This window comes from Camelus dromedarius, chromosome 4 (genome assembly GCF_036321535.1).
Source record: "Camelus dromedarius isolate mCamDro1 chromosome 4, mCamDro1.pat, whole genome shotgun sequence".
Classification (NCBI taxonomy): domain Eukaryota; kingdom Metazoa; phylum Chordata; class Mammalia; order Artiodactyla; family Camelidae; genus Camelus; species Camelus dromedarius.
Window position 1 is genome coordinate 2,335,970 of NC_087439.1, and position 16,852 is coordinate 2,352,821.

General features: G+C 35.8%; 1 long non-coding RNA gene across 1 annotated transcript; it reads right to left on the reverse strand.

Moving 5' to 3' along the window:
• Positions 1-997: 997 nt before the first annotated feature.
• Positions 998-16,246, reverse strand: LOC116154342 (uncharacterized). The gene is made up of 4 exons (XR_010380521.1): positions 16,197-16,246; positions 14,651-14,712; positions 10,841-10,967; positions 998-1,751 (listed from the first exon to the last, which is right to left on the reverse strand). It is a non-coding gene; the product is annotated as an uncharacterized LOC116154342 (long non-coding RNA).
• Between the last annotated feature and the right edge of the window lie 606 nt (positions 16,247-16,852).

The following is a 16,852-nucleotide window of genomic DNA, read 5'->3' on the forward strand; positions in this document are numbered from 1 at the left end:
AATATTCTACCATCAAATCTCATTATTCACAGTAATTATGTTTTATAAAGTCATAATAAGCCCCAAATTAGTGACTACTGAACTACTGCTACCAGGACAAATATAGGGTTAGGGTCCTGTGAGTCTCTGGTCCTGACATTTTCATCGACTAATCAATACATAACCTTGTTTTATGCACGTTTTTGTTTAAGTACACCTATTTAAAATATATTGTTGTCCATTAACATTACGTTTACAGCCACCAGCACTGTAACTCGTGCCTGGACAGAGCGTATCTAACACACGTATGTTCTCCATAAGGCACATCACGGCCTTTTTGCACTAGACACTAGACAGCACTTCAGCACTAACCCTGGGGGACATTTTCAACAGCAAAATCACTAACAAAAAGCACAAGAAAACAAAAACCCCCAAACATGTGGCAGTAGAGCACAAAAAGGGCATTTATTTGTAGTACAAGAGCTGAAATAAGAAGGCAAAAATGTCTCCGTGTTCAACCTCAGCTGGGAACATGAGTATCAGGTGACTCACATTTTTGCCATTCTGTGCATATTCATGACTGACTATGAAAAGAATGTGAGTGTTGATCTGAAGATTACATACAGGTTGTAGCAAGTGGGCTAATTCACAGACATGAAATTGGCAAATCATAGGATCAACTGTATAGTGATGAGCTGAGTCATGTAAAATGCTTCCCTGCTCTGCATTCAAGGATGTCAAGGTGGTAGTTTTAAACTGTGCATGGTGGAATTATATACAACAGTGAAACTGGCAAATATTGCAAATTAGGTTTTTATTTCTTGTGTAAGTGATCACATAGACTTAAGAAAGTAATGGAAAAAAATACTAATAATATAGACCAAGCTTACATTTGTAGCCATTACACTGTGAATAGCACAAAAACCAAGGAACTATTCTTCCAGTAGTTGAAAAATATTATCCAATTAGCAAAGAAGCCACTCATGTTATGGATAATGATGATGTTCCAACATGTCTTTGTTGTTTTACTTTTCATTTTAGTCATTAATGTACACAAAACTATCAGCCAACATTCATGTTGAATCTACTGTTTATCTACACTGATTTGCAATCCTAGTTTGCTTAGGGATTCAATAATTCATCAAAAAAATCAATAGAAAAAGGCTTCTCAGAGAATGCCTTGGCTGTATGGAATTTACAACATGGAATATTGTATGCTTCATGATTATTTGCATACTGTCTCTTATACATTCTTCGTAGCGATAAAATTTGTATTAAACACATGTATAAGGCATACAGTTTTCCTTTTCTCTGAGAGCAGTCATGCCTTTATCAGGTACACACAGCACTTCTGACAGTCCACTCTCAGTTTATGCATCCAGTGTACTCCAAGGTCAACTGAGTCACCTCACGCATGTCAAGAAGCCATCTTTGAGAGGTCTGTTTTAAAATGAGTCCCAGTTGGTTCCCTCCTGTGTGGCCCACATGTGGACCATGGGAAGTCCTGCTGGCAGTGGAAAAGCAGCTCTTTTTCAGTGTATTTTTCTCTCTTCATAGACTGTTTCCTGGAATATAGACCAACCACTCACCCTTCAGCTTTCCTGGGCATGAGTCAGACATCAGTTTAATGTTTCCCAAACTCTTAGGTGAACATATCACACTTTCTGACTTGTCTCCTTGCAGTTCCTCTTGAGGTGATTTCAAGTGGCGTGAAGTGGAGGGGAAGCACCTTTCTCCCCTTTGCAGGAATGGGAGGAGAAAATTGAATCTATCTAAGTTATAAGATAGCAAATACAGAAAGTAGTTAACAGATATAAATACTATTCTAAGTGAATAAATTCCAAGCTAGTAGAAAATACTGATGAAACAAATGATCTGTTTTAAAATAGAGTAATACTAAGATTTGGTTAAGAAGGTGTATATAGCTTCAACAGACAGAGAGTGATATAAGATTGACCTTTGAAGAAGGCTTCCGGGCCAACTGGTTTTATTTATGAACTACTCACCCCCAAACTAGTTGCTATGCTATAAAATCTATCCAGAGATAGAGTAAGATACCAAGGTAGTTACTGTCTCATGAAAATAACAAAACCTTGATATTAAAACTCATGAAAACTGAGGAAGTAAAATTATACAATGATGGCACTAATGAACAGATGTAGGAACTCTAAGTGAAATATGGCAAATAAATTCCAATCATTTATAAAAGAATCATTCATCAGGATAAAGTAGTTTTTAATCCAGGACACATAATGATGAAAGTGATAATTACAGTGATGCTGAGGATAGCTAAAACTTACTGAGCATTTACAATGTTCCATGCATTGTTTCAAGCATTTTACATACATCAGATCATTTATTCCAAACAACAAACCATGTATGCTGTATTATCTCCATTTTACAGATGAGAGAACTGGTAAGTGAGTAAATATTAAAACATGAACATAAGAAAAAAGCATATCATGTCAGTATAAAAGACATTTGGAAATATTTGAACATTAATTAAATGAAAATGTTTTAACATTAATTAATTAAATGAAACAAATGTATGCCTCTAACATGATTGAAATATCTCAAAATAAGAGTAATATCTTTCTTAGAGGGAAACACCAGCATGAAATTCAAGACAAAGATATGCTATCTAATTTCTAAAGTTCCCTTATAGAAATATGGTGTAAAAAAAAGTGACTACAAATATTTGAAATAGAGGGGAAATATGATTATTTAAAGTCATTGTAGTTAAATACCTAGAGAATGCATGTTAACTTGCTAAAACAGATGTCTAAAAATAAACATTTTGTATTTATCCACAGTAACAGTGATGACAATACCTCAATCACATATAGTAAATTTTTGGTACTTAAAAAAAATGTCTAGGATCTATGTGAAGAAAGCTATGATCATTTTTGAGTTGAAAGAAAGACTCTCAAGTTCATTTTAAAAATAAATAAGTGCATATAGGCATTAAAAATGAGAGGAATAGAACAGGCTTTTTTTTTTTTTTTTCCTGATAAGGAAACATGTTACAAAGCTAGCGCAATTAAAATCAACTTAAACTCAACAGAAAGTTAGTGGAATAGAATAGATAACCCAGAAACAGATCCCAGGAAAATTTTTCTCAAGTTTAGGGTCCCCAAGGATCACCTATCAATGTTGCTTAAAATATTCAGTTTCTGGGATCCTATCCAAAAGCATCCTGACTACGTCTGGCACTATTTACGTACAAGCACACAACGAAATTCTGATGCATATGGTCTATGTATTACTTTGATGTGTGATAAAGCAAATACTAAACCCCAACAAAGGAAACATTTCAATAATGTTGGTAAGCATTGCTATGAAAAATTACAGTCTTAAATTATTAAAAGTAAAATACTAATGAATTAAAGAGTTACATATAAAGGAGAAAATAAAAGCTAATGTAAAACATAACCCCATGGCCCCAAATGTTGCATCAAATCACCCTAGGTGCAAAGGGTCAATTCAGGGGCACCATGGGATGTTTTACAATTTCAGGGGAAGCATAACAATTTTTGACATATATTAGACATGTCACAAGCTGCTAGTTCCAGACACACAGTTTTGTCATTAGATTGATTAGCTACATTTGTTTCATTGGCATCCTTTTTTTTTTAAATCATAAGAATAGCTATGATAGAAGCAAATACAGTGTAAAATTCACTGTGTGTCAGGGAGTGTGGTGGATTTCAGTCTGAGATTTGAGAAGGTGTACAGTACTCATTAGACACACAGGCCCATTAATAATTGAAGTTATGTAAGAATACAATTTTTAAATGTTTTCAATTTATGCGAATCTTTTTTCAAACAGCTATTAGTAGGACATAAATATTTCTTAAATTGTTTGTACCTAATTACTTAGTGGTAGTAGGTATTTTTTTGATGCCAAATACCCTGAAAAAATTACTTAGACATTAAGGGAGCTGTGACCTGAGAGAGTTTATATAACTTATAAGCAGAAGAAAGTATGGGTTACTTTTTAGTTGATCTTTGAAATGGAAGGATTATTTGAGCAATAGAAATAGCAGTGATAACGTTAATAATAAAACTAATACTTATGTATCAAGTACTTACTATTTAAGATCCTGGGCTTAAAGTTTTATGTGAACTATCCCATTTCTTTATCACAAAGATCTTTTGAGATAGGTTTTGTTTCAATCTCAACTGAGATGTAGAGTAATTAACTTTCCCAAGATGGTATAGCTAGCTGGTATATTAACCAGGTGTTAAAATATAGTATAATTCTGTATGTAAATATGGCAAACAGTTAATAATATATAAAGAGTTCTCACTGGATGTTTAGAAAAGCACTCAAAAATACCAATGGAAAAATGAATAAAATCCATGAATAGGTAATTCACAAAAGAAATAATGCATAAGAAGTCAATACAGAAGAAAAATAGAAAAATAAACCTTACTAGTAATACAGTAATTCAAGTTAAAACTGTAAATATTTCAATGTCAGATTGAAAGCCCTGTAAGAGCAGCAGTCACAGACTTTTATGTCTGTGTTTGTTATATAACAGCCATCAATCAATTTTTCAAAAGAATGAGCATTCTGCCTTTTTACCTTATAAAGATTTAAATATTTATTAATTTTCTCTTCAAATAATTATTGAGTGATTTTTTTGAACGTCTAATTGTGCTGGTTCTTAGATACAGGAGAGAACAACACAGACATAGCCCTGGCGTGGTGGAAATCATTATCTATGGATGTCAGGATGCTGAGATGCAGTGAGATAGGAATTCTCATACATTGCCATTGGTGGAAGTGCAGCTGGATACAGGCTTTCTGGAAAACACTTTGACAGCATGTGACAAGAGTCTGAAGAGTGACTCACCCTCTAATTCCACTTTTAAGAATCTTTTCCTAAAGACATAGTCAGAAAGACACTAAAAGATTTGCTTTAATGGATCTTCATCATAGCATTATTTAGAGAGCAAAACTTTGAAAGTAGCAATGGTCAATAACCAGTGAATTGTTAAGTAAATTATGGCAGTCTGTAGGAGACAATATTAGGCAGTCAAGGAAAACCATATTTTTGAAGAGTATTTAATAATGTGGAAAGTATGCTTTGTGATCCAGGAGGGATAAGGCAAACTTTAAAAACTATTATTAATGAATCTTTAAAAATCTCTAAAACTCTAGTAGGAAAAAAAAGGGGCATGCAATTGGAATCCAGCATTAACAGCAACACACACACACACATGTGTACACACCCAAACATAGTTTTGAGGAAAAAAAAAAGATTAGAATATTCAAGGTAGTTATATCTGGGGTTAAGTCTGAGACTATGGGTAACTGAAATTTTTTTCTCCTGTATTATTTGATAAAGTAACTCTCCATATCTGTGGTTTTGATACCCCTGTATTCAACCAACTGCAGATCAAAAATGTTTGGAGAAAATTTTAGAAAGTTTCAAAAAGCAAAACTTTAATTTGCCTCATCCTGGCAACTATTTATGTATCATTTACATTGTATTTATAACTATTTACATAACATTTATATTGTATTTTGTATTATAACTAACCTAAGTGTTTGGGAGGGTGTGAGTAAGTTACATGCCAATACTGTGACCCTTTGTACAAGGCACTTGAGCATCTGCAGATTTTGGTATCCACAGGGGTCCTGGAATCAGTCCTCCTGCAGATATCAATGGACTTTTAAAAAAAATTTTTTTGAAGTGTCATTGATTTACAATGTTAGGTTCAGGTGTACAGCAAAGCGATTCAGGTATACATATACAAACATACATATTTTTTCTTTTCATCTTCTTTTCCATTATATGGTATTACAAGAAATTGAATATAGTTCCCTGTACTATACAGTAGGCCCTTGTTTATCTATTTTATATGTAGTAATGTGTATCTAGTAGTCCCCAACCCCTAAATTACCCTTCCCTGCCTTTTTCCCTTTGGTAACCATAGTTTGTTTTCTATGTCCATGAGTCTATTTTTGATTTTTAAATAGAATATGTATCATTTTTTTAAGATACCACATATTAGTGATAGCATATGGTATTTGTCTTTCCCTGTCTGACTTACTTCACTCAATATAATAATCTCTAGGTCCATCCCTGTTGCTGCAAATGACATTATTTCATTCTTTATTATGGCTGAGTAATATTCCATTGCATATGTATACCACATCTTCTTTATCCAGTCATCTGTTGATGGGCATTTAAGTTGTTTCCATTCTTGGGTATCATAAATAGTGCAGCTGTGAACATTGGAGTGCATGTGTCTTTTCAAATTGTACTTTTCTCTGGGTATATGCCTAGGAGTGGGATTGCTAGATCATACAGTAAGTCTATTTTTAGTTTTTTAAGAAAATTCTATACTGTCCTCCATAGTGGCAGCACCCATTTACATTCCCACCAACAATGTAGGAAGGTTCCTTTTTCTCCACACCCTCTCCAAGAGACTTCTGTGCTAAACATTTTGTCCAATGTGCTTGCATTGTTTTCTATAATAAAATAACTTGAATAAAAACAGTAGTAAGCAATAACAGTGAGAATTTAATAGAAATATAAATGAGAAATGAATGGTGATAAAAAAAAATAACTCCGTAATTGTCAGTCAGTTAAGCATATGGCTTTAAAGGTCTTCAAAAGCAGTGAAAATAAGTTTGTTTAAGGCAATAATTTAAAGTATAAAGATACTTATTTATTCAACATTTGTTTATATTTATTGTTTATAAGGTATTATATTATCCAGGTGCTAAATTAGACAATTATTTTATAATCTAATAAAATAGATTATTTTATAGCTATCAGTATTTTATTGAAGCATATCTAACTAGACAGAGACAATACTCAGTTGGTCTCCAGTTCAGAAAGTAACTAAAAGAAAAAAAATGTATATATATATATATATACACATTTTGCCAAAAATAATTATTACATATTTCCCTCAGGGATTCTCAGCCTTCTTTGAAGAAATAGGAGGATATCAGAGTGGGCAAAATGGGTTCAGAATTGCCCAAGAGCAAGTCAAGATCACAGCCAACAAGAATGAGAGTGACGTCACCAACTTAAATCAATGTTTATGATGGTAAAACACCCTACAGGGTGAGGCTGCGATGGGAAAGAAAAGATCAGGAAACCTAAGCAGTTTTTGTATCCTGAGTTATAGTGGACCAACTGGAAAAAGACACATATCAAGGATGCCCAGAGGTAGAGCTAAGCAAAGAGCAGCAAGTCCACAAGCAGAGGTGGGTGAGTCTCTTTAACAAGAAAATGGGCTGAATTTTGAACAGTGTCAGGCTCAACACAAAGCAACTGTAGGCCGAAGTGACATACTTTTAGGTATTTGTTATCTGAGAAGTATGGTTCCCACATAAACCTCTATCTCCTTTTGTACCAGAATACAGAACACTCATTATCATCTCTGAATTATGTGTCTTAACACTGAAAATATCCTGTTAAAAGGCAAACTGAGCATGTTAACATTTTTAAGAGTTTATTTGAACAAAAAATAATTTGAATTGGGCAGCATCCCATCTGGCAGATGGAAAGGATCTTCCAAGACCTGTACAAAATAAAACACTACATAGACAGAAGGGAGCAGGAGCTCGGAAGTTATAAGCTAGGTAAGAAAGCAGGTTGGTTATTGCGAGGTTACTTTCCTTTAGGGGCTGCTAGGGACCTAGTAGGAAAATTATCTAACCTAGTACACATCAGGTGACTTCTGATTGACTGGTTGAAGATTCCATGTCTGGGAAAGCCCAAACTAATTAAGTCAATTTGGTGACATGGGAGTAGGGCTTAGCATAAGCAACTCAATTTTGGGCCTGCTGTCATGTTATTAACACTTTATTCCCTTTAATAATAATTTTTAAATTTTTTCCTAAACCTTTTTCTGTATGAATTATCATTTTTTGTTTTTTGCTAATTTTATCTAATCACTCTATAAACCCCTACCATCACCATCATCTTCATCTCCATTTTGCCCATAAAAAAATCTGTTAAAATTGATCACTCTTGTAAGAAATTAAAACTATGCCAGAAAGTAGAAAAAGATAATGCTGTTCATTGCATACAGTGTTCAGGGCAAATCTGGTATGAATTCATCTAGGAATGGAAAACAAAGAAAATGTTAAACTAAGTGAAATTGTCATCTCACACATCTGTCAACAAATAGATTTTTAAAATTATTTTAGAGAAAAAAATCATTGAGGCCATCAGGCAGTACAAATCAGCTCTCTAAACAGGCAAAGAAGATACTGGAATATAGCTGCAGAAGAATAGAATATAAAACAAAGGAATAATAGCCAACTTTGCTTGGTAGATCTAATCTAGAATACTGTGATTTACTTTAAGGTTAAAATTGGGTTACAACTTATGGTTCCACTTTTCTGCAACACTTTCTCTGTGTTACAATGGCTCGTAAAAAGTTTCTTTTTTTCCCTTTTATCAGGACTTCTTAAAAAGACATTCCTTTATTGGAAAAAGTATTTTCTACCTTACTCAGTTCATTAAAACATTCCCCAGTGGTTTCCTCTACCTTTCCTTTGAATTGTTATTCTGGCTTTTTCTTCTTTTTATTTTTTAATATTCCAAGGTTTTTTCTTTTTTTTCTACTTAACTTGCTACTTCTTTTTATTTCCCCTTGTGTCTAGTGTTTCACTACATAATCTATTTTTAAATTGATGGCCCATAATCTAAAAGGTTTATAATAAATTTTCTATTCCTAATTTCCAAAGAATACCTTAAGTGAACTTTCTCTTGGGTATAACATCTATTTTAAAATAATAAATCTCAATCAGAACAGTTTTGTGATCAATTTCACTGTGGAAGAATACAGATTCCAACATTTTGTCTTGCTTTTACTGTTGCTTTGAGAACTTTCTCTAACCTTTTATGTAAATGGTAATCTTTAGCGTTTATAACTCAAGTGGTTTGGAGGAAGTTGCAATGAAATGATGATTGTATGTGTTTTAAATATATTGATTGAAATAGTAAGAAAATGTTTCAGAGTAGAGAAAACAAAATACAACTACTTTTGAAAAACTTTACTGAATAATTTGTGTAGTTTGTAAGGCTTCCATGTTCTTTTTCTAAAATTCATAAATTTATATTCAGTAGAATTTATACTTTTTTCACCTACATAAGAAGACTTCATGTATTACTGGGAAAGTATAATACAAATAATTTATTTCCTTAGGCCCTTAATACTTTTAAATATGAAAAGAAGTAGATATTGAAAAAGAAATTAGTGAATAGAGATTAGATATTCCAATGTCAAAAATGTGATTTGAAAACGATTTAACTTATATTTTCTTTTTGTAGATATTAACAATTGTAGCTCAGTTAAGGTAAAATTCTAGAACTTATTGCCGTCACTGAGAAAGTGATATGTTCCTTTGTTAGATCTTACCACAATCTGAAAGATATTTTCTCAAAAATAATTTTTTTTTTGCAGCAAGTTATCTTACTGTTTGGATGTTTGCTTATGTGAATTCTTCATGATTCAAATAAAATCATGTCCCCAAAGTTGATTAATAATTCTGTCAGAGGCTGTGATACATCCTTAGCAGAGCCCATAAATCCCGTTTAACACGTTATTAAAATAAAAATATGTTTTATAAAAGAATATTGCAGAAAATAATTATAACACTATACTTAAAAGAGAAAAATCATAACATTAAAAATAAGTAGAAAAAGTGGCTACTAGTATTTAAGGAGATAAATACAGACATTAAGTTATGAAGGAAACTTTTTAGAAAAATTATAGGCTTGCGGTTGGATGGTATTTATTCTTTATTATAACTAAATTTATTTTAACATTGTGTCTTGTTTTGTCTTGTGTTAGTTTGTCTGAAAAAATGCTGGACTCCTCTTGCCTCATTTCAGGGAACCATGCCTTCCAGAGCTCCCGTCACCGCACGGTTCCCTCCCACACTGAGCCTGCGGTGATCCTGGTATAGAAAATAGAAGGCGATGGAAGTGATGCGGCGTGACTTCCCAGGTGAGGCTACAAGAAGCCATGCAGCTTTGCGCTGGGCTTTTAGAACACTTGCTTTGGGCGAAGCCAGTCCCCGTTTAAGAAGCCCATTCACTCTGAGCCGGACATGGTGTGAGGAAGCCCAGACCAGCCATTTGAATAGGTCATGTAGAAAAGGGAGGGGAGGGCAAGAGGAGGAAGGAGAGAGAGAGAGGTTAACTGGCCAGATCCCTGGGGCTGTCCAAGTCGTCTCAGCCAAAAAGTCAGTTGCGTGCGATGCGAGGCCCACGTGGATGTCTAGCCCTGCTGAGTCTTCAGGAACCCCAGCCCCAGTCACCATTTCTCTGTTCTGCTTGAGACACACCAAGCAAGACAGACTAGCGGAACCCAGTCAACCCACGGACCCCGAGAGGTAATAACAAATCATTGTCTTAAGCTACTAATGTGTGGTTTTTGTTACACAGCAATAGAGAACTAGAAGAGCTTTCTCTTGTTACAGGTATAGTATCAGCAAAAAAATTGCATTTTCTCAAGTAAGATGAAAAGAATATAGAGAAAGGAAAATGTTTTATTTATTGGCGATACCAAAGAAAGAAGGAAAGGGGGCTTGTCAAGAGGTGATGCCTTATTCCCTGAGTGACTGAACTGCTGTCTAGACAGTCCTAAGGGACCATTTTATAGATGCAGCATTGATAAACCAGTTTCCAAAACTTTAAAAGTGGCTCTATTTTGGAAATTAATCTTTTTGATTTATAAACACCACTTTGAAAACTTTTCAGTAAAGACCTAGAGAGTCATAACAAAGGTATAATGTCACTATGTTCTATGATACTCCTTGTGTCAATGACAGGTCATAGATAACCATTGGATATATTTATTTATGTATGCAAATACATACCTTAATGCAGTCATTCTTCAACACAAACATAATCCTGCACCCTAGAGAGATTTTAATGCAGTTCATAAAATTGGAATCAGAAGATTCAATTTAGTCCAACCTCCTTTTTGGGAGACCAGAGCTTTACCTGAAAAAAAGTTGGAATATTACGTGTTGTATTAGAACATAAAATTAAACTCAGCTATCTCAGAGGACAAGTTCAGGTTTAATAAAAATAAATGTGACTGTTCATTCATTCAAAGAAACATACTCTCACTTTCCTACAGATGCTTCAGTAAAGAGAACACTAATCTAATTATAGTATTTAAAAAAATAAATTGCCTTTGTGCTTGCTGTAAAATAAACAACACAGCTGCAGGGACTGCCGAGCTTCATTTATTAAAGAAAATACCTTTTGATGATTAACAAAGGCAGGTTTGTTTGAAACATGAATATGCTCACTGAAGTCTCCTGGATGGAGGGGATTTTCAGAAACGGAGGATTTCAATGAATTGAGGAAAATGTAAACCTAGATAATTAGCATTAGATAACTTTTGCTCCTTTTTGATTTATAGTGTTGGCAGGGGTGAAGGGTAGGGGTAGAAAAGAGTAAAGAACGAAAGGAAAAGATAATGTTGGTTTCCTAAAAAACAATCTAATTATTTTCTGACTTAGGATTTTTATATAAAGAGCTTTTGGGTAAAATGGCTCAGTCTCTGTAAAATTTTAAAAAGATATTACTACCTCCGTCAGGCACTGGAGATTTTGGCTTTTAATTTGGGGTGAGGTTTAGCCACAGATCCTTGAGCAGGTAAGTCTTACCTATGCTCATCACTATGGGGCCATCAGGACAATAATAATGAGGAAGTTTCTGATAAACTGAGAATTTGGCACAAAATCAGCCTGGATATCATCCAGACCAGGCTGCTTTTGAGCATGAAGGGAGCACACCTAATAATTAATTAATAATTATGCTGGGGCAGTAGGCATAAATTGTCACTGTCCCTGGCAGACCCAGATGCATGGTCACCCTACACAGAGAAAACGCTGTTGGTCATTGGCAGGGTCTCCCTGTGGATAAGATTGTAAGACTATTTCTCTCATTCTACAGTTGAGGATACAGATAAGGATCAAATCCTTTGTTCAAAGTCTCACTTTTTATTACTGGCAGAATAGAACACAGGTCTCCTAATGCTCTTCCAAACATACAACAGCCAAAGAACCTCACTACTGGTCTACCTAAAGGCTGACCCTTAGAGAGCTTTCTTTGATCTGTGGATCCACATTACAAAAGATATTCCCAAAATTATAAATGGTAGTTCTCAGTGGTTATATATTAAGCACACGACACCAGATAACTCAGCAAGGATAAATTTATCATATTAGCAACCTATTTCCTTGGAAAGCAAGAAACAAGATTCCAAGGAAATGAGTCATAGGACAGACATTTTTCTGTGAGAGCATCCATGTGAAAGGAGATGCCTTCTTTCCGGCACTCACCGCAGGAGCAGCAGGCTAAACAGCAGGGTATCCAGAAAGCCATTTCTCCTCTTAGAAAGCACCAGCTACCTTAGAATAACCTTTCTTTAAACACAAAGAACAAAATTTCTACAGCAATTGTTCTTTCACTGTTGTCCTACCGCTCTTCCTGTTGTTTCTTGTTCTCATCTTACAGTTCCATAGTGGCAGTCCTGACAAATCTCTCCTACAGATACTCGAATTTCACTGCAACATATTTGCAAGTGTGAATTAAAGAAACTAAAGAGATCTAAAGCATATGCTACGTCTTTGACCGCAATGCTGGGTTTGTTATGTTCTCATAAACTCCCTTAGAGATGTTTGAGGGAGAGAGTTCACTGTAGGGACACCTGTGGAAACACAGAAGGGAGGCATCAACATGGCTGGACTCACCTGGAAAAGGTCTTGCAATCTGGTTTCACAAGAACAAAAGCTCCCTGTAAGCAGGCCTTGTGCAAGATGCCTGGCAGATGTGTCAGAAAAGTTTGGAACCAGGAGAGTGGTTCCTTTTAGTTGCCCTGTCCCTGTGGGATCATAAACAGTATAGACTCTCCTAGAAACAAAGTAGGACAATATACATGGAGTACTGCCAACCAGGGAAGCTCACCTGAGCTTTGAGCCCAGAGTTTTTTGGGGTCCCATCATATAGACACGGTTGACAGTCTCTGGCTGCTCTGGAAGTCTAGCTGGTACCATGTGACATAAGATATTCCACCATAAACTACATCCTAAGACTATGTAGAATGATGGCCTAAGTCCAATCAAGGTAAACAAAGACACTCTTATGAGGCAAGGCACTCAAAGGTTTAGAGATGACCTTGCAGGAGCAGAAGCAAAGGCCTAGCCTCTCTTGGGCAGGGTTAATTCTTTATTGCACACTGCTACAGACCTCCTGAGATCTGCTTCAGGACTCCACATTGACCGAACTCTGCTGTTCCCCCTCCCACCCATCACCCCCCACCCCACACACTCACTGCTTCTCCCTGTGTCTTGATCTTTTGGTGCCCCTACCAACTGGTACACTTGGATCAGAAATGTCAGCTCAAGTTTCTAAGAGAAAGAATTAGTCCATTTTATCACCATAGTCTGTGTAGGTGTAAAGATTCATTACTGGCCCCTTCATGGGCTTCTGACTAACCCAACTAACACTGAGTGTGACTGGCCTTGGATCAGACCACAAGCCTCACACAGTCAGCTGTGACCAAGAACAATGGATCATTGGTGTTTAACCAATGCAACCCTCATAAGTAATTGTTTTAAATGTCACCATTTGTATAATAAAATGCATGCCTGTCATGAAATATCTGATGTATCGGTGTCATGTATGAAGGACCTAGTATGAACAGCATCTAAATTTAAAACTGATAGTAAGGAGTAGTTTGATTTCCTTGGCCACATAAGAAAACATGTGCTTTTGCTTCATGGCCACGCTGTGGACCATTTGGCTTTGAACCTTGTATATATGATTTTAACAACCTCGGTTTGCCACAAAGATTCTGAATTGTGCCAATTCAGGGCTGAAAATTATTTTGCCACGCAGTAGCCATATCTACATTTTAATAATCGTTTGCAATGAGAAGAATTGGAAAGTGTATGGCCTACCATGAAATGTCTAAGGTGACATTCATTTTATTTAATAATGATGAAATATGGGTATCCTAGTGTCATCAACTGACTCATGTCACCCTGAAAGTTGTAGGTGGAAGCCCTAATCCCCAGTGTGGCTGTATTTGGAGATTGGGGCTTTGCAACAGGAGGTGATACAGGTATAATGAGGTCATGAGGGTGGGGCCCTAATCTGATAGAACTTATGTCCCTTTCAGAAGAGGAAGAGACACCAGACTTTCTTTCTGCACACCACGGAGGAAAGGGCATGTGAAGATTCAGCAAGAAGGAGACTGTCTGCAAGTTAGGAAGAGAATTCCCACCAGAAACTGAACCTGCCAGACCTTGATCTGAGATGTCTAGTCTTCAGACTGTGATAAATAAATGTCTACTATTTAAGCCACGCGGTTTGTGGTAGTTTAGCATGGTAGCCTGAGCAGACAGATACATCCAAAGTGATGACTAAATAACTGAAAAAAGTCATCTTTATTGACTATGAACTTAATGAATAACTGAATAAATGGAAAAAATGAGAAAAATTAGGATCTGAGCATATTACACTCTAAGAAAAATCATTTTCATGCTTAGATATAAACTTAAACTTAAAATTTCCCTGTAAAGGACCTAGAAATTTAAGAAGGCTCTGGTGTAGCTTAGAGCTATAGAATTTATATAATTTTCTATCATAGACATATTAAGATTTTTTACCTTGAGTGAAGACAATTGGGGATCTTTCATTTGCCACACGTTCTGAACGAGACTGAAGTCATCTGAAGAGCAAAAATCAGTGAAGCAGCAGAAAGCATTAGTGAGTGAGAAAAATTCACCATGTGACCATCTGTCCCACATTCTGAATTCCAGAGACTTGGCAAGTCTATAAAAATATCATGCATGAACTTTCCCTAATAGTCATATTTTTTACTGCCAGCTATATTAATTTTCAATTGCATTTCAATAGGGCATTAGTGATAACCAGTTAGACAAATTCAAGATCCTAATGGAGATATATATTATAGGCTTCTTTTTCATATTTAAAGGTAACGTTAAATTTATACCACATTGTTCAGGAATTCATTTATTTATTCTCCACACTTTATGGGTGCTGTGACACCTCATAAAATTTCCTATTAGCTAGAATCTCCTGCTAGTAAAATAATATGGTGGTTAAGTTAATTTGCATATCTCTACTGCAGATATTTAGATTTGTATTTTTGTGTCACTATATATATTTTCATGAGTTTTGTAAAGCCTCCTCACTGACAGCAGTGAATTTGAGTAGGAAATCAGATCATGACCTGATATTTTCAATATGATCTGCATATAATTACAGGAAATAGAAGTGACTGAGAATTATTTTAGGGGTGTCTGGACAAGTTTTCTGATATAAGAAGCACCTGCAGACCAAGGCATCATCAGTACACGAAGGGACATTTGGGTCCTACACCTCCTCCTGGCCTTCTTGACCAGAACTGGAGATCTAGGAGGGGTGAGGTCACTGTTCAGCGATCAGGAGAGATGATTACACTGATCTGCTCCTCTGCTTGTTTTGAGACTGTAAGATTTACAAAAGCAGAGACCTGGTCTCTTTTGTTCACCACTTTATTCCCAGAGCCTGAATTTTCTCCACATCTACAGTCATTATTCAAGAAATATTAGTTGAGTCATTGACTGGAAGAAAATGAAACCAAGTGCCATTCCCACTGCTCTGAGAAAGAAAAGGAAAGGAAATAAATGTAGTTGCTAAGAATTCATTTTCTCTAAGCCACCTGTCTTCTCAGCTGGAAAGATTCCTGAGAAAAAGCTCAGGGGTAAGTGCACCATTACAGGACAGTTTGCCACACTCTCTTGAAGGCAGAAAAATAATAGACATTTTTTCTTCTGTAGGTTTCTACATCTTCCTACAAGTTAAAAAAGAAAAGAAAAGAAAAAAAAAAGGAAAGGAGGCAGAGAACCCTGAGTAGAGAGATTTCAGCCACTTGTAGCAACTTAGGTGGTATAGGGTGCCTCAGGCACGGTGGACTTGGAGTGGGGAGTGGCCCTGCCAGGCAGAAAGGGCTGTCTGGGGAGAGTTCTGACATCAGGATGACGTCAGCCAGCGAGGAGCCTTTTGAAGAGTTAAAGAATGGACTCGGCTGAGAGAGAGAACAAAACATTTCCAGTTTTCAGAACACCGTGGCTGCCTTGACAGAGTTTCCCAGGAGTTACCCTTTATGCCAAAGGAGAGGGAGGAGGTAAAACTCTTCATTTATCTGACCTTTAGATACTGTCTTTTCCAGGGGATCCAGCAACAGAGAGGAGAGACCTAGAATGAGAACAGGAAACCTTTTGCTGCCAGGTAGGAGACAACTGCATAGCTTCAGGGTAGATGAAAATTCATGAGGAAATGGCAAACATTACATAGGAAAACTGAGCCTGCAAACCAGGTATTTCAAAACAAGTTTATGATATGAGTGATCATTAAAATTGTTCTGATAATGCTAAAATTTCTAGACGGGACAGGCTTAGAGCACAACAATCTGAACAGAAGAAGGCAACTTGAAGCTGTGTTTCAATAATAATAATAATAATAATAATAATAATAATAATAATAATAATAATAATAATAATAATACAACTTAGGTTGCATTTTACAGATAACACAGTAATCTAAAAATGTCCTTATTGACATTTGTAAAATAGTGAGAAAATATAGATTCTCCTTTACAAGGAATATCATTTCTATGTCATGGTTTGAACAATTGATGGTGATGTCATTGATTACTTGTAATAAAAATGAGGGGTGTAAAAGGAAGCCTCCTACATTGGTGGGAATGTAGTTTGGTGCAGCTGTTATGGAAAACAGTATGGAGATTCCTCAAAAGACTGAAAATAAAAGTTACCATCTGATCCAGCAGTCCCACTCCTGGGCAT